A 22,737-nucleotide genomic window follows, 5' to 3' on the forward strand; every position below is an offset into this window, starting at 1 on the left:
ATTCTAATTTTTGTGGCCAAACAGAGCTAGTCTTTTGACCCACATAAACCATGGTAGATGTGTTTACTGAACTACTGTGGCTGATCTTTGAAAGAACATTAAGAGGAGCTACAAGTGTTTTTCCATTTCTTAAAAAAGGGAAGAGAATGAGGTCAGCAAACTATAGGCCAGTCAAGTTTGATTCTAATTTCTGATGTAAATCTTGAATACATTATTAAGGAGATTGAGATGAGTATTAGAGAAAAGAAAGTAATCACCACAGAGCGCTAACATGGCCTTATCCAGAACAAGTCATGCCAGACTGATCTCATTTCTCCTTTTGATTGGATTATTAGATAAGTAGATCAGGGAAATACTATATATAAAAGCATTTTTACAAAATCTTACATGCTAATCTTGTAAAAGATAGTGAATCCTGTACTACATGCTAAAACAAATGAATTTGAAACTGGTTAAATGATCAGATACAAAGAATAATTAATGGTTGGAAATGAACTTGTCAAGATGTCTTTGGTGTCAGGCCTAAGAGATCTGTGTCTGGTTATGTCTCATACATAACATCTTTATCAGATTTACAGATAATTAAAAAGTGAGAGTGGATATAAGAACTAGGATATCCTAAAAGATGGTATCATCGGGCCAAATCTAATATGATAAAACTTAAAAAGTCTTATGTTTTCACAATTTTACAAGAACAAGAGGCAGATTTGGATAAAAGTTTGTCTGAAAAAGATGCAGTGATTTTTGTGATTCACAATCTCCACATATCAGCAATGTGCTATTAGGTAGCTAAGTGGGACAGTGAATAGTGTGGACTTAGAATCAAGAAGATCTGTACTGAAGGGGCCCCAGACACTTACTAGTTGTATGGTGCTGGGCAAATCACCTAAACTTTTTCTGCTTTAGTTTTTCCTTCTGTAGATGGGAATAATAATAGCATCTATCTCCCAAGGCTGTCATAAGGATAAAGCGAAATAATATTTATAAAGTGTTTTATAAACCTCAAAGGGATATCTACATGCTGTCATCATCATCACCAAACAATCTTGAAAGCCAATATAACTGATAATTATGTTTTGTTTGATATCGTAGCTACAAATGATAGAGCTTCAATGTGAAGTCACTTAGTCTAAATGGTTCTGATGACCATAAATATATTATCAGCAACATTGTTCACTCTCCTGACTTACTCTGATTCTGTGGCAAGCAGTTAATCACAACCTTTAATTGAATAAGACTCCCAAGTCTACTTCCCCAATTTTTGGTTTAGAAACTTATTTCACCAAGGTCTGGCATTGATAAATGACTTGGAGAATTTCTTACCACATATGAAATGATCATCTATTCTCAACCAACCTCATTTTTAAGTAAAATTTTCTTACTTAGACCTTCACATCCCCCCCAAAACATATTCCAATTGAAATCTTTGTTATTTTAGACTTATCTCTTTCCCTTGAGCGGATTGAGTTTGTTTGTATCTTTATGACCAAACTCTGGCTGTTTGTAGTGCCATATATTGCATCTGTTTGGTTTCCCCCCTTCTTTTTGCCTTCTTACTGCATCACATAATAATAAAGCTCATGCTTGAATTAACCATCTGAGTACCAACTTCCTGTAAATCACCAAGTCTGAATCTTTATTTTAATCTGATTGGTGAGGCCAAATATAAGAATGACTTTACCCTGCATTAAGAGAGATGTAGCAGGCAGAAATGAACTCCAACTATATTTTCCCTGTTTATAATGTCACAATTAGTAGATATAAAATGAAAAGAATATATGGAAGTCAATGTAATGAAAGAAATAATGAGGCTTAACAAAGTTATACTCTGTAAACTAATTGTAACACTTGAGCAAGCTTGGATTTTTGAAGGCTTTCTTCCCCATCTTGAAAAATCTTTCTTTGCTATTCCCTCAAATTTTTTCTTGTTTCTTTTTCTTTGACACCAAAATTTCTGGAAAGATTCAACTGAATTCATTTCCCTCTTTTTTCTTCTCACCCTCATTTAAACGAATTACAGGCTGCTCTCCAATACCACAGCTAATGGCCAAAAGTATTTTCAAGGTTATCAACAATTTCTCAACTGTGGATCCAGGGGATTTTAATGTGTGTTTAACCTTAACTTGATTTCTCTGTCACTTTTGGACATTGTTGATCACTTTCTATTCTCAGATACAGCCTCCTATCACCACTGCAATGCTATTATTCCTTAATTCTCCTTTCTGGCCATTCCCTCTCAGACATTTTTCCTTTTTCCTTTCTGTTCCCTGTCTTGAAAGACCAGTCCCTATGGGTTTAGTTTTCTCTTCAGAATTTTATTCTTGAACCCTCCATTCCTCAATGGCTAATATTCCATTAAATATCCATTAGAATATCCATAAAACCCTATTCCTCTTCCAAACATCCCTGTTTTTATAAACATATAATCACACTTCCAGGTTTGGACATATAACTCACTAATGCCCTCCTACACACCCCCAGCTGCTATTTTTTATTGAGTTTCTCCTCCTCCTTTCCCAAGGTTGAAGTTGCAATATGCATTCAGCTTCTTTCCACTATTCCATATTTTCTGAGAAACAAGAGAGAAGACAGAGCATCTTACCTGGGAGCAATATCTAGAGGGTTAAAGATGAATCCAGAGGAACACAGGCAACTCATTGACATAGCCAATATCAAAAGGATTATAATAATAATGGCTTTGACGTATGGTATAGCTAAGATGAATAAAGAGGGAGGAAGCATTCCTATAGAGCAAACACACACACACACACACACACACACACAAAAGACATGAGAAGATAAATTGTGAGGACAGAGATCAATTTTTTGCCTATTTTTGTATCTTGATTACAAGGTGCTTTGCACATAATGAATTCTAGATAAATGATTGTTGACACAACACATTCTTGAAATAAAAGCAAGAAATCTCTTGAAATGATATAATATATTATACTGTCCTTACCCAAGAATGTGAAGAGTTTCCTAACTCTGATGAGTGTGAGAATCTTCTTGGACAGGAGGAAATCAGCTATATGACTTCCTAAAGTCATAGTAATCCAGGAAGTAATAAGAGGCAGTGCACTCAGAAACCCATTCTATGGAGGAAAAAATGTGCAGAATTGAGCAAAGTGGATATGTGTTTTATTCATTCATTCATTTGTTGCAGCAAACTGCACTCTTATCTAAACTGATCACAGAGACAAGGCTGCTAGGCAAATGTAGCAGACAAGATTTGTCATTGGTTCATCCAGCCTCCATGTCAAGTGTCCATGCTTGCTCTAGTGCCGCTTTTCTCATGCATTGAGAGTTAGGCATACTATCTTTGCCTCAAGTTTATAGACTCAAGACCAGGAAGAACATTAGCATGTGTCTAATTCAACTCCCTCCTTTTATAGTTGTAAAAACTAAGGCCCAGAGTGACTGAGCCAAGGTCACATAGGTAGTTGTTCATCTATCATTTTCATTGGATCAATGACATCATTGTTTATGGATAAAATAGTGGATGATGGGAGATGTCTTGACTTGTGTTTTAAATTAGATTTAAATAAGGCAGAGTTGCAAAGTCATCAGTCTCATTGTCTCTTCCAGAGTCATCCAAGTCTCACAGCAGGACAAAAGTCAAGATGACTGGCAATAGCCTGGGAAATAGTCGATGACCTTGGTGTCTTTGATATCTGACCAAGCGCAAAGTGTTTCAAAGCACCTCCTTCAGTTGCCTTCCTACTGTTGGAACAAATTGTTCTCACCAGCCTGTGCCGCTGAGGGATGTCTTCATGTTCTTGGGGTAGACACCCCCCTAACTCGGAAATGGGTTTGAAGTTTGTCAGTTACTCTCAAACTGGGTTAGCCCATCTGTAAAGATGGTTTACCAAGATATGACCACTGGGTCATACAATTTCTTGGAACCACAGATGGGTGTGGATACAGGTGGATAGGTGGATACCAGAGGTAGATGAGCAGCCTTGGAAAGGGCTCATCACACCAAAGGTGCTAATCCTTCCATAATACCCCATACATCCCACATTAGTAGTAATTGATAGTAAATAGTAACAGAAGTAAATAGGTAGTAAATACATCCTTCTATTATTTATGTTAGGTCCTCCTATCAAAACTTCAATTTCTTCAGCTGTCTCCTTTAGGAAGCTGTTGCAAAGCAGCATAGAAGGGCTGATAGAGTACTGACTTTGGAGTTAAAGCTTATGTTATGACACTTAAACTAACTGACTAATGACTTGGGGGCAGCTCAGTGGAGAAGAGGATAGAGTACCAGACTTGAAGCCAATAAGAGTCATCTCCTTGAATTCAAATCTGACCTCAGATGAGAACTAGCTTTGTGACATTGGGCAAGGCACTTAATCTGCATTGCTTCATTAAAAAAAAAAAAAAAAAAGATCCCAGTTCTCAATAAATGTTGATTGATTTACATAGGATTTTAAAAGAAAGCACAGTTTAAAACAAGTACACAGACCTTAAGTATAAATCTGATTTAGTCCAATATCCTCATGTATCTTTTTTTGGGGGGGTGGGGGGTTGGGGGGAGAGGGAACAAGGTAATTGTGGTTAAGTGACTTGCCCAGAGTTACACAATTAGTAAGTGTTGTGTCTGAGGTCAGATATGAACTCAGATCCTCCTGATTCTAAGGCCAGTGCTCTATCCGCTACATCATCTAGCTGCCCCCAATATCCTCTTTTAAAAATAAAACCAAGGGTCAGCTAGGTGGTACAGTGGATAGAGTACCAGTTCTGAAGTCAGGAGAACCTGAGTTCAAATGTGACCTGAGACACGTAATACTTCCTAGCTGTGTGATCTTGGGCAAATCTCTTAACCCCAATTGCCTCAGCAAAAAAAAAATAATAATAATAATAAAATAAAAAGAACATGAGTCCCAAAGAGCTAATATTATTTATCCATTATTCCATAGCAACTTAATGGTAAAGCCAAGAACTAAATAAACCTAATGTTTTTGGCTCCCAGTCCAACGTCAAGTGTCTGAAGTCAGATTTGAATCCAGAGCCTCCTGACTCCAAGGCTGATGTTATATTGATTACACTTTGTAACTGCCCCTATTTTATGCATTTTAAAATATTATTCCAAGAAAGGACCCATAGGTTTCAGATAGACTGCCTAAAGGAGCCATGACACAGAAGAGTTTAAGAGCTTTTATACTAGTTTAAGAGCTCCTTCTAGCTCTAGAATTCTGTGATTTGTGGTTCCAGAGAGAACATGTGTCACCTATAGGGTAATCTACTGAGAATTGAAATAAATCTTGATCTTATCAGCATTTTATGGTAAACCAATTGCTCCTAGATGCTCTCTCCTCTTTGGTTTATTTTTTCTTACCTTTAGAACTGTTCTTTTTCAGTTTAATTTACTCAATTTACATCAAACCTTATAACTATAACTGTCAGAGTTATATAGACTTTGGCCTAGACTCTTCTCTTTTCTACTCATTCATCCAGTGACTTCACTAGTTCTCATGGATTTAATTATCATCTTTGTACCAACAATTTCAAGATCAATATATTCAACTTCTCTCTTTCTCTGTCTCTGTTCCTGTGTCTTTCTTTCTGTCTCTGTGTGTGTGTCTCTTTCTGTCTCTGTCCTCTCTCTGTGTCTCTGTCCTCTCTCTCTCTCTCTCTCTCTCTCTCTCTCTCTCCCTTTTCTTTTCTCTCTCCCTCTCCCTCTCCCTCCCTTCCTCCTTCTCTCTCCTCATACATCTTAAAATGCACGTTGGACATGTCTAATTTAGGCATCTAAAATTCAGCATCCAAAACAATACGCAGCTTCTTTCCCTATAAACCTATCCCTCTTCTGAAATTCCCCATTTCTGTTTAGGGTATCATTATCATCTCAGCGGCCCAAATTAGCAATTTCACACATATAGGTATTTGTACAATATGATCATTTCTTCTCCCTGCTGCATTTTGCTCCTTATTTACTTCTTCCTACTTATTGTGGCCACTACCATAGTTCAGACTCTAATTTTCTCTCTCCTGGGCTACTCTCATAAAAACAAAAATCTGGAAAACCTGACATTTTTATCCCTGGAACAAGCAACCTGGAGCCTCTGGGTTTTTTGCTGTTTCTTAGAAACATTCAATCTACCATCTGTACCTTTACACTGGCCATCTCCCTCATATCTGCAACATGCTCTTCTTACCTCAATTCTTCCTCTTAGAATCCCTTGTTTTGAAGGCAAACCTCTGCTTATGTGATATGTTCTATATAAAGCCACTCTGAATCTTCCATCTACTACTCCCCTTTATCATAATTTCCTAAGTATTTATTTTGAATTTATTTTGTATTTATTTATAAGTTGTCTCCTCCAATAGAATATAAGTTTTTTGAAGGCAAAACTTTCATTTCTGTCTTTAAATCCTTAGTTCCTAACCAATATTTGGAATATTGTAAGTGCTTGTACGAGTGAAAACTCCACTAGAAAAATAAACAATAGGCAAGAATTATGAACTCACCTCTTTGAAGTTTATATCAAACATATTATCCAAAAGTGCTGGCAGTGACATTGTTAAGTTGCTAATTAACCAGAATCGACAAATGGCAGGGACTATAATGGCCCAAAATGGCAGTGCCTTGATTATAGCTTTGAAGGGCAAAGACCAGCTGAGAGAATTGACCTAGAAAGAAAAAAAAAAAACAAATTATCAATACTTTGGTTAGATTGTCACAAACATTTCTGTTTTTAAAAAATGCTTTGTTACCTTTCCTCTCCCTCTCCCTCTTCACAAATATCACTGTACGTTCCTGACATGACTTATTAGGCTTCAATGACTTGTAACACAGAAGAGAAAAGCAAAGCATCCATTTGTAGCCTTTACCATTTATTATTCATTTGTTTTTTTTTTAATCTAATTTTATCCTTAAAGCTTTGGAATTAAAATTGGTCTTTGTACTAATTCCAGTTCCAATACATTTCTGGATTGTTGATATTCTCATGGCCTTTGCTCTGCTTTGTTTGCTTTGCATCAGGTGATAACAAGTCTTCCTATGTTTCTTAGAATTTTGCATTGTTTCAAATACTTATGAGAATAAAATATTCCATTTTGTTTCCTTTTATAATTATTTAGTTATTCTCCAATAGACAAACAATTTTGTTTTTAGGCTTTTTATTATCATACAAAAGTGGTGCTGTGAATATTTCACTATTTGAAGTTTTTCTTCTGCCTTTAACACCTTTGGAGTATATGCCCAGATGTAGTAATTCTTGTTCAGCAATTATGGATATTTCATCACTTTTCTTATATAATTTCAATTTATTTTTTCAGAATAATTGTGCCAACTTAGAGCTCAACGAATACATGGTGCATTCTGTATCTGTCTTTTTTAATTCCCTTCGACATGTACTATGAGGTTAAAAATCCTTCAGATTGTGTTGATTTGCATTTCTCTTATTATTACTGATTTAAAGCATTTTTCTTATAGCTTTTGATGTGAGAAATATAAGTGAAAATTTAAGGAAGCATCTGCAATGCCATTCAATTCTGATTGTATGACATCATAGAAAGATCATTGAAGTGGTTCAGGACAGCTCAGTTTTTTACGATTTGTGTGATCTGAAGTAAGTCACTTCACTTTATTTCTCAATAGTCTTTATTCACTTGTAAAATAAGGATAGTAATGCTTTGTTACTACTCTCAGCAGTTCTTATAAGGATATGTATAAATTTACTTTTAAAGCATTAACAATTACAGAAAAGCTATTATTTTAAAGTAATTTTTATCAATATATTTTGTTCTTCTGTTGCCTAAATTTCTCTCATATCTTTCCTGTTCTTTCTTTCCAGAGAGCCTTTTTGTATAACACAGACTATTTTTTTAAATAAAAATAGGAAGATGAGAAAAAGAAATCAGTAAAACTGGTCAATATATTGAAAAAAGTTTGAAAATGCAGTTTTCTATGTGTATAAACCTCTTATTTCTGCAGATGAGTTGAGGGAGATGTCTTCTCATTATCTTTTCTTAGGGCTTGGTTTTTGTACTTATGCAACATTCAGTTTTCTTTTCCTTTTTTCCTCCTCTTTCTTTTCTTTTCATAAGACTGAGGCAGGTTCTGTTTACTTGTTTCACTAGTAGCTTTCAATAAAATAGTTAGAAAACAAAGAATGTATTAAGATACAGAATATTTAAAAGACTGTAAGCTTATAAAATTAAAGACATATTTCAATGACTTTCCATGATGAATATTTCTAATATAAAGTTTATTCTCCTTTTAGATTAAGTAATATGTTTGCAGAAAAGAAAAATCCAGAGATTTATTTTTAGTTACTTACTTGCCAGCCATCTTCTCTCCCTCTCTCCCTCCCTTCCTTTTTCTCTGTGTACACACACACACACACACACACACACACACACACACACACTCCTACATTTTTCTTTCCTTCCATTATTTGCAGTGTCAGTTGGTATTTTAATTATGTCATATTATACCAGTTCTAATTCTACTGCTCAAATTCATTCATTGAAAAGGGGTGAGAAATGATAGAGAGCAAAAATAATTTTAAAAGTCGACATTTATAGAAATTTTGCATATGCTGAAACTTTGAAAAATATTGTAGTACCTCAACCATACATTTGACTTAGGACAAATTCTCAAAACTTTAAATTCAGTGTATTTAAGTCCAGAGCTTTCTAGGGTTTCACTGTTAGTTTTGTTATTGGTACCTTATATCTTACCTGAGATAACCTTGGAGCTTAGTAGTGTTACATTACAATTTCAATTCCCTATATCAATCATGTTTACTTTACTTTTCTCTTAATTTATATTTCAAATTTTCCATGAAGCTCTGGTCTTTTCATAAGGAATACTTGGTGTTAGTCATACAATTGTGTCCAATTCTTTGTGACTCCATGGATCATAGCACACCAAGCCTTTCTATCCTTCATTCTCTCCCAAAGTCTGTTCAAGTTCATATTTGCTGCTTTCTTGACACTATTTATCCATTTTGTCCTCTGATGTTATGGGCCAGAACTTTTGTGCTTGAAACAAGGATTCTTACAAGGTGTTAAGTCAGTGGAATTGATAAGAAAATAATTATCTAGTTTAGCATGATTAATAGTTCTCCAAATTTAGTATGATTGATTTAATCTTACAACAAATAATGGTTTCCTAGTGATATAATGAGTGGTTTATACTCAGTGTAGACCATATAAATTGGGACAAACAGCCAGGAACAGAGCCCAGATTCATTCATCTTCATCTCACATCACTGTGGTGGTTGGCTTCCTGCACTTCCCCAACTGAGACTAAGGCCAATCTCAAAGGCTCTCCAGAAAGCTAGCCCTGGCCCCAGGCAAGGAAACTAGATTGAGAAGGAGATAATAAAGGATTTGGACTTTAACACCTGGCTATTTTTGTGGTGATTACTGAAAAGAAGGCTGCTTCCAGAGACCTCCAGAAAACCAATCAGAACACTACACTCTGCCATCCTTCTTTCCTTCTGCCTTTAATCATTCCCAATATTAGAATCCTTTCCAATGAGTTTTAACTCTAACCCTAACCCTAAATGTGGCCAAAGTATTTAAACTTGAGCTTCAGTATTTGACCTATCAGTGAATTGATTGAACTAATTTCTTTAAATATTAACTGATTTGAGCACCCCTAGATTATAGTCACTTTTGCTGGGCACATTTTTTGGGTAGTAAACCTATATCTTTTGCCTTCTATTAAATAGTTTTCCAAGTTTTCTGCTTTTTTTATAGTACTAAATGTTGTGTTATTCTGATTGTGGCTTCTTAGAGCTTTCATTCTTTCTTTGTTTCATTTTGCAATATCTTTTCTTTGACTTGGTGCCATAGATTTGGGTATAGATGTTCCTATGAGTTTTCATTTTGGAATTGCATTCAGAAGGTGACCATTGTACTCTTCATGCTTCCACTTTGCTCTTTGTTTTTAAGCAATATGGGCAATTTTCTTTCAAGAGAAATGCTTATTTCTCTAACATTAATAACCAATTAACAAATTAGGATTAATGTTTTTTTTTTCCTTTCCATTACCTCTTCAGAAAATACCTTTCTGTAGGTTATTCACCTAGTTTCTGAAAGAGATTATTGATAGATATGATTGTTCAAATCCTCAGAGAATATATTTTTCAATCTTGAATGGGACCCCATCCAATTAAAAGACCTTAAAACCAGAATTGAATCTAGGTGAGATCTTGCCCTTAGTATATATGTCTCTGTCCTTGTAACTTCCTATTAGAATTTTTTAAATGAAGGAAAGTGTGCTAAAACCTAGGTGTAAGGGAGGAAATGGGTGAGAGACAGTACATAATTTTTTAAAAAAAATAAGAGTTACAGTATTTTATTTTATTGATGTACTTTGTATATAATAGGTGCCTAATAAATGTTTGATAAATTGAATGTAAAACATTTTAATTCCCACTTCTTTCCTCCCTTTAAAAAAAAATGAAAACCCGACTAACCTTGTTGTTCTTGATAATAATTGTGTCTTGCCTACAAAAATATTTTTGCATTGTGTATGTATACATATATATATATATACACACACACATATATATGGTGTATACATGCATTTTCTAATGCAAAATTTCTAAGCCAAAAGTTTCATGGAATTACCTTGGATCACTGAACTACTGAGAAGAACCAAGTCTTTCTTAGTTGATCATCTCACAATCTTGCTGTTATTGGGTACAGTATATTCCTGCTTATGCTTTTTTTTTTTGCTCAGCATCAGTTCGTGTAAATCTTTCCAGATTTTTCTAAAATAGTTTTGTTTATTATTTTTCATAAAAACAATAATATTCCATTATTTTCATATACCATAACTTATTCAGCCATTCCCCAATTGATGGGAATCTACTTATTTTCCAAACTTTTGCCACCACAAAAAGAATTGCTACCTGAGAGTCCTTTCCCCTTCTTTATGATTTCCTTGGGCTACAGACCTAGTAGTAGCACCACTGGATCAAAGGATTTGCACAGTTTCATAGCCTTTTGGGCATAATTCCAAATTGCTCTCCAGGATAATTGAATCATTTCACAACTTCACCAACAATGCAATAGTGTCCCAGTTTTCCCACATGACTTACAACATTTATAATTTTTTTCCTGTCATCTTAGCCAATCTGAGAGATATGTAGTGGTACCTCAGAGTTGTTATAATTTGTATTTCTCTAATGGATAGTGATTTAGAACATTTGTTCATATGACTATAGACGGCTTTAATTTCATCATCTGAAAATTATATGTTCATATCCTTTGACCACTTAACAATTGAGAAATGACTTGTATTCCTATAAATTTGACACAGTTCTTTATGTATTTTAGAAAAGAGGCCTTTATCAGAAACACTGGCTGTAAATCCCCCTCACCCCCAGTTTTATACTTACCTTTTAATCTTCTTTGTCTTAGTTTTGTTTGTGCAAAACCTTTTAAATTTAATGGAATCAAAGAGAACAATAATGTTCATCTTTGGTCACAAATTCCTCCCTTCTTCAAAGATCTGATAGGTAAACTATCCCTTGCTCTCCTAATTTGCTTATGGTATCACTCTTTAATCATCCCATTTTGACTGTATTTGGTATGGAATGTGAGATGTAGGTCTATGCCAAATTTCTGACATATTATTTTCCAACTTTCCCAGCAATTTTTGTGCAATAGTGAGTTCTTATCCCAGAAGCTGAAATTTTGGGGCTTATCAAATACTAGATTGCTATAGTCATCGATTATTGTGCCATGTGTATCTAACCTATTCTACTGATCCACCACTCTATTTCTTAGCTAGATCTAAAAAAATTATACAATGACTTTTTTCATAACTAACCTGTTCAACCGTTGAAGAAATGATGTATTCCTTTTCATTATCACTTATGAGTGGGTGATTTAAGGGATCATCATAAACTAGAAAAAACCAGGCAATACAGTAGACACAGCCAAAGCTTCCTAGGAAGAAGAGGACTGAGTTAATACTTTCAGATTTATATTTTGTTTATTATAACTCTGTCTCCTTCATTTGTAAAAGCCATTAAGCATTGAATTCTACTTATTTTTAGTGAGCCAGTATTGCCCATTTACTTTTTCATCTTATCCCAAATCACTCATCTTTCCAACTTACAACATTATTCTTGATTTGTCTAATTCTCTAAATTTGTTTCTAGAAGCACCCCCAAATTGGCAGACTTTTATTGTGAAGTAAGTTATTAAGTATCACAGGTGGCTAAAGAAATGGGAGTAATATCTTCTTTAATATGTTTATTCTTCATACTTGCCCCGGAGATGCAGCATAGATAGATCTGAGGATTATTACCAGATTTAGAAACATTTATAAAACCACCTATAGGAGACTTCATTTGAACATTTATTGGAGTTTACTGCTTGTGGCAAATCTTGAGCTTTCTGACTTAGGGGACTGAGGTTTATTTTCTCCTAAATATTGCACCACTTAGCCCCAGTTCCCATATATGTGATGCATGGCAAAACTTAGAGCAGTAACAAAATAATGGCATGCTATTTTCGCTCTTTATACTTAGAAAAAAGCAAAGACTACTCTGGAGTACTCTAAAGTCTCAGTGAAGATGATTAGTATGTTTTGAGGTTCATAATTTATATTTTTACATAAGAACAAAATGGTGTTATAGTTGCTTTTATTCCTTTTTGTACATTAAAATGTTTGTTTCTTGATGAATGTTAAATTTACAATGAAAAGAAAATTTAAAAATCCATGGACTTGAACCTTAGTCAGAAAACCAGAGTTCCCCCTCTTGAGAATCTCAGAAGTTTGTTGAAGAAAACTCATCCCCTGAAAACTGATAATCTTGGGGTGATTTCACTGGAACAGAAATTATTGATATGCCCATTTCTCATCATCCAAACTTGAGAAGACAGTCTATATTAGATACCTCAGCTGTTTTCCTCTCACTCTCTTCTTAACTCTTTAAAATCTAGCTTCTCAACTTCATTATTTAACTGAAGTTACTAAAAATCTCTTTATGGACAAACCTGATGACTTTGTTGAAAGATAATTGATACAATGAATAGAGCCATATTTGAACTGAGGAAGACAAGTCTTCCTGACTTCAGGCCCAGCATTTATCAACTGCATCCCATAGTTGTTTCCATCTTTTAGCACTAACAAAAATCCCACCTTCTACAGGAAAAGTCTAAATTCCTTTTAATTCTAGTGCCTTTTCCCTGAGATAATTTCTAATTCATTCCATCATTAATTTATTTTTTGTTGTTTACCCATTCTCCCCATTAGATTGTGAGTGCCTTGACATCAAGGGTTTTCTTTTGCTTTTATATTTCAAGCATTTAGCACAGAGTGTGGCATATAGTGGATGCTTAACAAATATTTATTGCTTAACTGACTGAATGCACATTTGCAAAATAAGTAAGTTAAAAACGTTTTCTACTCTTTTTGGAATACTATTTTTAGAACCAGCTGGGCTCTATTGGCCAGAGTAAGGGATCCTAGTTATAGTGATTCTGCTATTAACTTACTATGTGACCTTGAAAACATTATTTCAACTTTTGGGATATAATTTTCCTCATTGAATTAAAGGTTTGAATAAAATTCTTTTTTATGTATTTTCTAAATCTAATTATTTTAAAACTTTTTATATGTGATCTACTTGAATAACATGAGGGACACATTTCTAGGAGATTGCAGTCCTAGGAGGATACAGATTTTCTAAAAAGTAGAAGCAGTTGGATTTGAGATGAAGCTACATACCAAAGGTGTAAAAGATACTTGGCCAGCCTGAGTACTCACAGAGGACTCCACCAACAAAGACACCAATGAAATTTCCCATTGTGGTACCTGAGTTGAAGATACAGAGCAAGTTCGGTATTTGAGCATCGAAAGTTAAAGTCTCTCTGACTTTATGTAAATGATTGGAATTGATCTTCACAATATTTAAGGTCACATAAGAGAGGAACTTATTGTATCTTCGCCATTTTAATTTTGTGCATGGGTTGGATTAGATAGCTAATTTTTAAGCTCTGTGATTCTAATTTATTTATGTTCCTATCTTGAAGAATTCTTATTCTGGTAATATCAACATTGAAGTAAGAAAGATAAAGAGGAATAAAAAAATTGCAATGCAACTATTATGATTGAGTTCTTACCAGCAAAACCAATGGTACTTAGTTGTGTACGTTCCAGTGGTGGAGCCCATTTTGGCCAAAATGAAGGTAAAGCACCATTGGCCATCCCCTGAAATCAAAACAATAAAAAAATTTAAATGATGAATGAAATTGGGGCACAATCTATTCTACTCACCTGCTTTAAAGATATGCTTGTACCTGACTCAAGCCTTGTACTATCCTTAGGAGATACAAGTAAGGCAGTCCATAGTCTGCTGCTAATGGTAACAAGAGGTTGAGAACTGAGTTGATAAGTAGTGATATCGCAACTATTTTCTTTCCTCCAAGAACACCAGCAAAATATCCGCTTGGAATTATAGCGATTATTATACCAAACATGCCAATACTGAGGAGGAGACCCTGGATTTCTGGGCTCCAATCATATGCTGGAATCTGCAAGATAGAGAAATAACTTTTAAAAATGGTAGGAAAGTCAACTGTTCAGTTAGCATCTGTAGTTCTGTAATTGTGGGATGTGTGTGTGTGTGTGTGTGTGTGTGTGTGTGTGTGTGTGTGATATTGTAGGATCATAGATTGAGAATTCAAAGGAACCTCAAAGACCATCAAATCCAATTTTCTTTTTATAGATGAAGAAACTGAACTTCAGAAGAGTTAAATGGTTTACCCAACACAGATTGAATCCTACCCCAAGTACAATACCTAGAGCTCTCATAACACTGATAGGTGAGCCTTTTGCCTTATTTTGCCAAGAACCAGGCTTCTATCTTATTTCCTTTCTACTTTTCACCATGCTCTCTATTATTCCTCTCCTTGCTTCCCAGCTTCCTTTGTTATAAATTATCTTCCCTTCCCCCTTCCCTCTAGCAAATTATTCATTTCTTGAGGGTAGAGACAGAAATGTTGCTTACCTCTGTATCTTCAGCACTTTGCACAATGCCTGGTTATATAATGTGATTAATAATGTTGCTCTCTAATTTTCATTGAAATCCCCATCCTTCTCCTTACTACCTGTATGTTTGAATTAAATGACCTCGCCTCTTGTGTTTCAAGCTTTAAAATCTATATTACAGATTTTCAGAAAAATTAGGTTCCTCAGTGTCCATTTAGTCCAAACCACATCTGGAAAAGAATCTCACATGAGGATTCCACCTCATCTTTGTGTTTTGTGAAGGTCTCTGAGAAGCAGGACCCCACTCACTTTATTCTTAGGAGTCCCTCCTTTTTGTTTTTTGGGAAATATTTTATTCTTCAGGTGATTTTTCTTATACCAAACCTGTTAGCCTCCTAGAAATTTCCATCCGCCATTCCTAGACTTCATCTGTGTAGCCAAACAGAATAAGCCTAATCCTCCCTCCAAATGACATTATTTACACTTTAAAATGCTTAAAAATAGTTATCATGCCATCTTCCTCTTCCCCTGCCTTTATCTTTCCCAGATGAAAGACTATTTTTCCCCTCTGACCCTCATATTAGACAGACTGAAAGCCTTCTAACATTCCATGTCTTCTACTCTAGATTATTTCAGTCAGCCAATCAGCAAGTATTTATTAAATGTACCAGGTGCTATACTAAGCAGTGCCCTTTCTCAACTGTGGTTCCCACCAAATCTGAACATGATTCTAAATGAGATGTGACTAGGACAGAAGAAAGCATCATTCTTATCTTGTCATTCTTAGTGATGAAATTCCTTTTGTAGTCCAAGATGATGTTAGCTTTTTTTTTTTTTTTTGGCTACTATTTCCGGGCCATTTCCTATATGACTATGCTATTTTGGGCCATTTCCAAGTTTCCTTTGAGATTTGTACTTCACATTTCAAAGACCTAATTAAAATCCTGTTAGTTGTTGCCTCGATCCTCTAGGTTACTTAAAGAAAGTAAAGAACTTCTGTAATGACTTTGGCACATGGCTTCCAAATTTTCTCTCCTTCCTAACTTTTGCCTTTATTCTAAGACTTCAACATACATATTGACTCTTCCTCACACTTCTTAATCGCTCAGTTCTTCAACCTATTGCTTTTCCACAAGGTACCTCTTTATCTCACTTCAGCCACATATAAAGATGATCATGCAATGATCTTGCCATTACTCACAAATGCACCACTTTCATGTTTAAAAATTGTAAAATCTCCTTATTTGATCATAATGGCATTTCTCTTCTCCTTTGCCTTCCATTATGAAACACCATGCTTCATCTGCACTGTAACTTCTAAATCTCTTGACCTTTTAACTCTTTATCTGGTAATTTCCCTTGCATTAGCCACTCTCTTTCCCTCATCATTTTGACTACTTGGTGTCAAAATTCAATTCTACATTGTCCTTTTCTCTTGAACTTCTAGCTCCTTATCATTTCACTGATTAAGCCCTTTCAAGTCTCAGCTTTTGGATCAGTCTCACTGCTAACTTCCATTAATCCTATCTATGGATGGAGAAAATTACACAATCATTCTGAGTATGCCTATTACAAAATTGTTACACAATCTTAACTGGATCCTCACTGCTATTAGGCAATCCTACTTTAATTCCCTTATCAATTCACTCTCCCCTACTGTAGATGCTCTTCTAAACCTTTTCTTGCTTCTTCAAACTGTTTACAACTTTCTGTACCTCCACCTTCTCCATAGAGATCTGTGATTTACTTTTTGCAGAAAAAAATTCAAGCCATTTCACTGTGAGTCCTCTTTCTCTTCTTTTTCATCTTCTATCCCTCTATGCCTTCTGCCACATCTCACATGATGGAGTGGACTTACTCCTTAACAAAGCCAACTGCTCCACTTGTTCAAGTGATCCCATTATGTCTTTGCAGTCTTTGACACTATGTTCTCCTTGACATTCTATTATCTCTACACTTTTGCTCGTTGTTCTCTTCTGCTTCTCCTCTTACATACTTGTTAGCTGCTTCTGTCTCTTTTTCTGGATCCTTATCCAGATCATCTCCCTCTCAGTCCACTCAGGATTCTGTCCTAAACCCATTGCCTTCTGTCTTTACACTACTTCACTAGGTAATTTCATCATCAATCATCTGGAGGATTTAATTAGCATCGATATGTTGATGCTTTTTAAACTGTTTATTGGGGCCCAACACCTCTACTGACCTTCGGTATTGCATTTCTATGAGCCTTTTAGATATTTAGAATGGATATCCAGTAGAAATCTTAATTTCAACCTGTCCAAAACCCCACACTATCTTATCTTCTTGCCTATCCCTCTCTACATTCTGTATTAATGTCACCAGTAATAACATCCTCCCATTCACTTAGGCATCTGAACTCCTCACAGACGTATCCAAGCTATTGCCAAGGCAGGTTAGTTTCACCTTTGAAGTATCTCTAAAATATGTCCCCTTCTCTCCTCTGACATTGCCTCATCCCTGGTATAGCTCTTCACTACTGTTGTTATTGTTCAACTGTATCTAACTCTTTGTGATCCCATTTTGAAATTTTCTTGGCAAAAATATTGGAATTGTTAGCAATTTTCTTTTCCAGTTCATTTTACTAGTGAGGAACTGAGGCAGAATTAAGAATCCAAGCAGAATTAAGTGATTTGCCTGAGGTCACATGACTAATAAGTATCTGAAACCAAATTTAAATTCAGGAAAATGAGTCTTTCTGATTCTAGGATCAAAGCTCTATCCAGTGCACCTTAACCTCCTCACACAGAGTATGTCTGACTATAGCTGAGACCAAAATGAGCTCTGAAGGCCCTAACATAGGTTGGAAACAAATAATTCTCATGAACTTTTGGAGTGGAGTTGTCTCTAAATTTGTGCACCTTACATTTCTTTCAAGCTACTTGTTTTGCTCAGAGCACAAAACCTTCTTGGATGTGGGCGCATCATGCCAGGTGAACCTGTACCAGTATCTTACATGTCTCATAATTGATTCCAAAGTTCTTCAGAGACCCTGATGGTGTCCTTTTAGTGCCTCTTCTGACCTCTATTGAGCAGTTCTTTTGTATTAGTTCTCTGTAAAATAGTCTTTAGACCAAAGCTTATTAAACAGTAAGGTTTGTCCCCATAAATGTGGGAGTCACAAAAATTTGGCCATAGTAAAAAATTTCTGAACACAATGACCAAAAATTAATTCAAAATAAAATGTGTAATAAATCTCTGGGTTCCTGGCTGAGTTTTTCTGTCTGTGACTTCACTACAGCCTTGGTTCTGAACATACGACACATGCACTTTGTACTAGGTGTGCACAAATGCTAACAGAAACACCTCAGTTGAGATTGGGGACAGGTCATGTAAACATTTCTTGGGTGAAAGGAGATCTGGGTGAAAATGTTTTAAAAGCCCAATTTAGACAAATGCATGTTTGGCATTCAAACAATGTGGCCAGCCTTTGAGTTGTGCTTTCTGCAGGAGGGTTTCAATGCTTGACAGTTCTGCATGAGAAAGAACCTCCATCTTTTCCTGCAAGCTTTCTTTAATCCCTCATCATTACAATGACTTACCTCTATTCCTATTTATCCTGTATATAGCTTGCTTTGGAGACATTTGCTAATTGCCATTAGATTGTAAGCCCCTCAAGAACAGGGAGTGACTTTCACTTTAAAAAAAAAAAAAAACATACCCAGCACTTAGCACAGTGCCTGACATGTGATAAGTGCTTAATTAATATTTTTTGAGTGACCAGTTGACCTGGGAACTGGATTTTGGCTATAATGTTTTCCAGAGTTTTCTTTTTTTTTCTTTTTCTTCCTTCCTTCCTTCCTTTCTCTCTCTCTCTGTCTCTCTCTCTCTTTCTCTTTCTCTCTCTCTCTCTCTGGATCTTTTAGGTGATGGTCAATTCTTTCAATTTTTACTTTTTACTCTTGTTCTAAGAGATATGAGCAGTTTTATAATTTCTTAATCTAGGCTATCTAGACTCTTCTAGTAATATTCTAGTAATTCTTAAATTATCCTTGGTTTTCCAGTTCACTTGTCTTTGTTATGAAATGCATTATTTCCCCCTATTTTAACTTTTTAAAAATATTTTTAGTTGTCTCACAGAGTCATTATCTCCTGTTTGATCCATTATGATTTTCAAGAAGTTTGTTTCCTCAACAAGATTTTGTGGTGTGTGTGTGTGGCGGGGGGTGCTCCCACTGAACAAAAATCTGATCTTTGGCCCCCTGGTTTGAACATTGAATATTTCCAGTAATGTTTGAGTCTGAACAAAAGACCTTTAGATTTTCCCTTTGTTGGAGCTCTAGAAGACTACTACAGTACTCAACCACTATCAGCTAGTTGGAAACCTCTGCAGAAGGCAGGATTGGGGCTTGCCCTTTACTCTGGGAATTCTTGCCCTGCTTATTTCTCTACAGGTTTTTTACTGTGCTGGGGCCTGGAACTGACATCTTGGTCTGTTACTAACATGACCCATTGTTGGAAGAATAGTAAGGAATTAAGTGTAACTGGATTGCAGAGTACAAGGAGTTGTAAGATATCAGAAGAATAGAAAAGTAGGAAATGGAACATGCTAGTAACAGACCCCCCAATAAAGTAGCAACAAGACTTCTTTGCTATTCTTCCAAGAAAACACTGTATCTCTTTACCCGAGGCATATTTTTGGGATGAGGCATTTGGGATTAAGTAACTTGCCCAGGGTCACACAACTAGTAAGTATTAGGTATCTAAGACTGGATTTGAGCTCATGTCCTCTTGATATCAGGGCCTGTGCTCTATTCATTGCACCAGCTATCCCTACCCTAGCCACTTTCACTGTCTTTCCACCACCTGAAATTGTTTCCTTCTTCTCTACCTCCAGTCTTTTTTGGTTTCCTTCAAGTTTCAGCTAAAACCTCACATACAGGAAGCCTTTTTCATTTCTTAATTTTAGTGCCTTCCCTTTGTTGATTCTCTTTGATTTATCAAATAATTAGCTAGATAGACATCTATAGCTTGTTTGTACAAAGTTTTTTGCATGTTTTCTCATCTATTAGATTTTGAACTCTTTAAAATCAGATACTGTCTTTTACTTTTCTTTGTATCTCCAGGATCTTAGCAGAGTACCTCCAGTATACTAGGTATTTAGGACATATTTACTGTCTTACTACTGACTGACTTAGAGATGGGAGAAAGTGGGAAGAGACCAGGAAATACCTCTTTCAAAATTTGGGATTTGAACTGAGATTTGAAGGGAACCAGAAATCAAGATAAGGTCAAGATTAGGGAGAAGAATATTTTAAGATATGAGATAGAGCTGGTTTGAAGAACAACACGAATGCCATTGTAGCTAGATTTAGAGTACACTGGGGGGGGGGAGCAAAATTTAAGAGATGGAAAGGTAGGAAGGAGATTTCAGGCAGGAAAATACATAAGATTATGATTGCAATATTCATAATGTGAGGGATGAGAATTTCCAGCTGGCTGAATGAGTCCAGAGAACAGCATGTATAAGACAGATGTTGCTAAGATAGAAATAGAGATTTGGAAACAAGTTGGATATTCAGAGTAAATCTGGGTGAAAAGTCAGAGATAACAGTGTAATTCTGGTTGAGTGGAAGGACCAAGGGAGATCAGTATGTACATATTGCATGTGGGCATATAGAAAATCCATACAAGGTAATTTGATGGGGAGGGTCTAGAAAGAAAGACATCATGAGGAAAGGTCTTTCTTATAGAGAAAATGGTGTTAGAGTTGGGGCTTGAAAATATATAATTAAGAAGTCAAACTTAATAGTAAAACTATGGAGGGGGAATTTCAGTCAATACAAATGTTCAGGAGTTGTGAACGAATCCAACCATTCTGGAGAGCAATCTGGAATTGTGCTCAAAAAGTTATCAAACTGTGCATACCCTTTGATCCAGCAGTGTTACTTCTTGGCTTATATCCCAAAGAGATACGAAAGAAGGGAAAGGAATCTGTATGTGCCAAAATGATTGTGGCAGCCCTGTTTGTAGTGGCTAGAAACTGGAAACTGAATGGATGCCCATCAATTGGAGAATGGCTGGGTAAATCATGGTATATGAATGTAATGGAATATTATTGTTCTGTAAGAAATGACCAGCAGGATGAATACAGAGAGGCTTGGAGAGACTTACATGAACTGATGCTAAGTGAAATGAGCAGAACCAGGAGATCATTATATACTTCAACAATGATACTGTATGAGGATGTATTCTGATAGAGATGGATTTCTTTGACAAAGAGATCTAACTCAATTTCAATTGATAAATGATGGACAGAAGCAGCTACACCCAAAGAAAGAACACTGGGAAATGAATGTAAACTATTTGTATTTTTGTTTTTCTTCCCGGGTTATTTTTACCTTCTGAATCCAATTCTCCCTGTGCAACAAGAGAACTGTTCGGTTCTGCAAACATATATTGGATCTAGGATATAATACAACATATTTAACATATATAGGACTGCTTGCCATCTAAGGGAGGGAGTGGAGGGAGGGAGGGGAAAAATCGGAACAGAAACGAGTGCAAGGGATAATGTTGTAAAAAAAAAAAATTACAGTGGCATGGGTTCTGTCAATAAAAAGTTATTATAAAATAAAAAAATAAAAAAATACAAATGTTCAGAGATGGGGGATGAAATATTGTATAGGAAGAACATGACTGACACTGGTTGAAATTCCTGGGATAAGTAATAGAAATACCTTCTGAAATAGTAATACTAATGTAAACCATTTATTTGGAAACTAGGTGATTACCATAACACACAGAGAACAAGTCCTAGAGTCAGGAGTATCTGTATTCAAATCAAACTCCAGATACTTAGTAGTTGTGTGACAGTCTAACCCTGTTTGCCTCATTTTCTTCATCTGTAAAATAAGTTGGAGAAGAAAATGGCAAAACACTCTAGTATCTTTGCCCAAAAAAAACCCCAAATGGGGTCACAAAATGTCAGACATGACTGAAACAATAGCCTATCTAAGTATCATTATCCCTTGTTTGGTCCATTTTAATTCTCAAGAAGTTTGTTTCTTGAACAAGGCCTTTTTTTCATTTTACAGATGAAGAAATTAAAACAGAATTTAAGTGACTTCTCAGGATCATGTAGTTAATAAGTATCTGAAGACAGTTTTAAACTCAGGTCTTCCAAACTCTACTTCTAGGACTCTATCTGCCATATTTGTGACTTCTCCTTGTCACCAGAACCTTGAATGCTAGGATTTGAGTTTTTATTTTGTTTTGGTTTTAGGGGTTTTTTGGCTCATTTTTCTATTCATATTGTCCAAGGTCTCTATTGTGCCTGAAGCCAGATTTGAATTCAGGTCCTGTGGACTCCAAGTCTAGGGCCATATTCGAGTAGCTGCCTCCACTCTCTTATGTATCTTCTACTCTAGCCTAATTGGATTATCTACCATCTCCTGAAAAATCAGATGTTTATGATTTTATCCCTTTGTTGACAATGTTCCCCATACCAGAACCCACTCATCTTGATATCAGTTTTAGACATAAATTGTTCAACTCATAACAGAAATCATCTATGAAGCTTATTCCTTGTCCAACCAGTAATGATTTTTCCCCTCATTGGATGATATGGCATTTTGAATTCATGCATATCTATATTCTGATTTATATTTTACTTAATGATGTATGTTTAATCTCCCAGAATCAGAGAACTTTAGATTTAAAAGAGATCTTCATCTAGTCCAATACATAGACAAACACACATATATTATTAATTAAATCAAAAGCTCTTTAATGGGAAGTACTTTGCC

The 22,737-nt window shown here is 35.6% G+C and overlaps 1 long non-coding RNA gene across 1 annotated transcript; it reads right to left on the minus strand.

Annotated features, from left to right (window-relative positions):
* Positions 1–1,659: 1,659 nt before the first annotated feature.
* On the minus strand, positions 1,660–13,796 carry LOC127556641 (uncharacterized). Its single transcript, XR_007952485.1, has 6 exons — positions 13,709–13,796; positions 11,801–11,919; positions 7,928–8,091; positions 6,475–6,636; positions 2,963–3,095; positions 1,660–2,744 (listed from the first exon to the last, which is right to left on the minus strand). It is a non-coding gene; the product is annotated as an uncharacterized LOC127556641 (long non-coding RNA).
* Between the last annotated feature and the right edge of the window lie 8,941 nt (positions 13,797–22,737).

The sequence above is a fragment of the Antechinus flavipes genome, chromosome 3 (assembly GCF_016432865.1).
Source record: "Antechinus flavipes isolate AdamAnt ecotype Samford, QLD, Australia chromosome 3, AdamAnt_v2, whole genome shotgun sequence".
Taxonomy (NCBI): domain Eukaryota; kingdom Metazoa; phylum Chordata; class Mammalia; order Dasyuromorphia; family Dasyuridae; genus Antechinus; species Antechinus flavipes.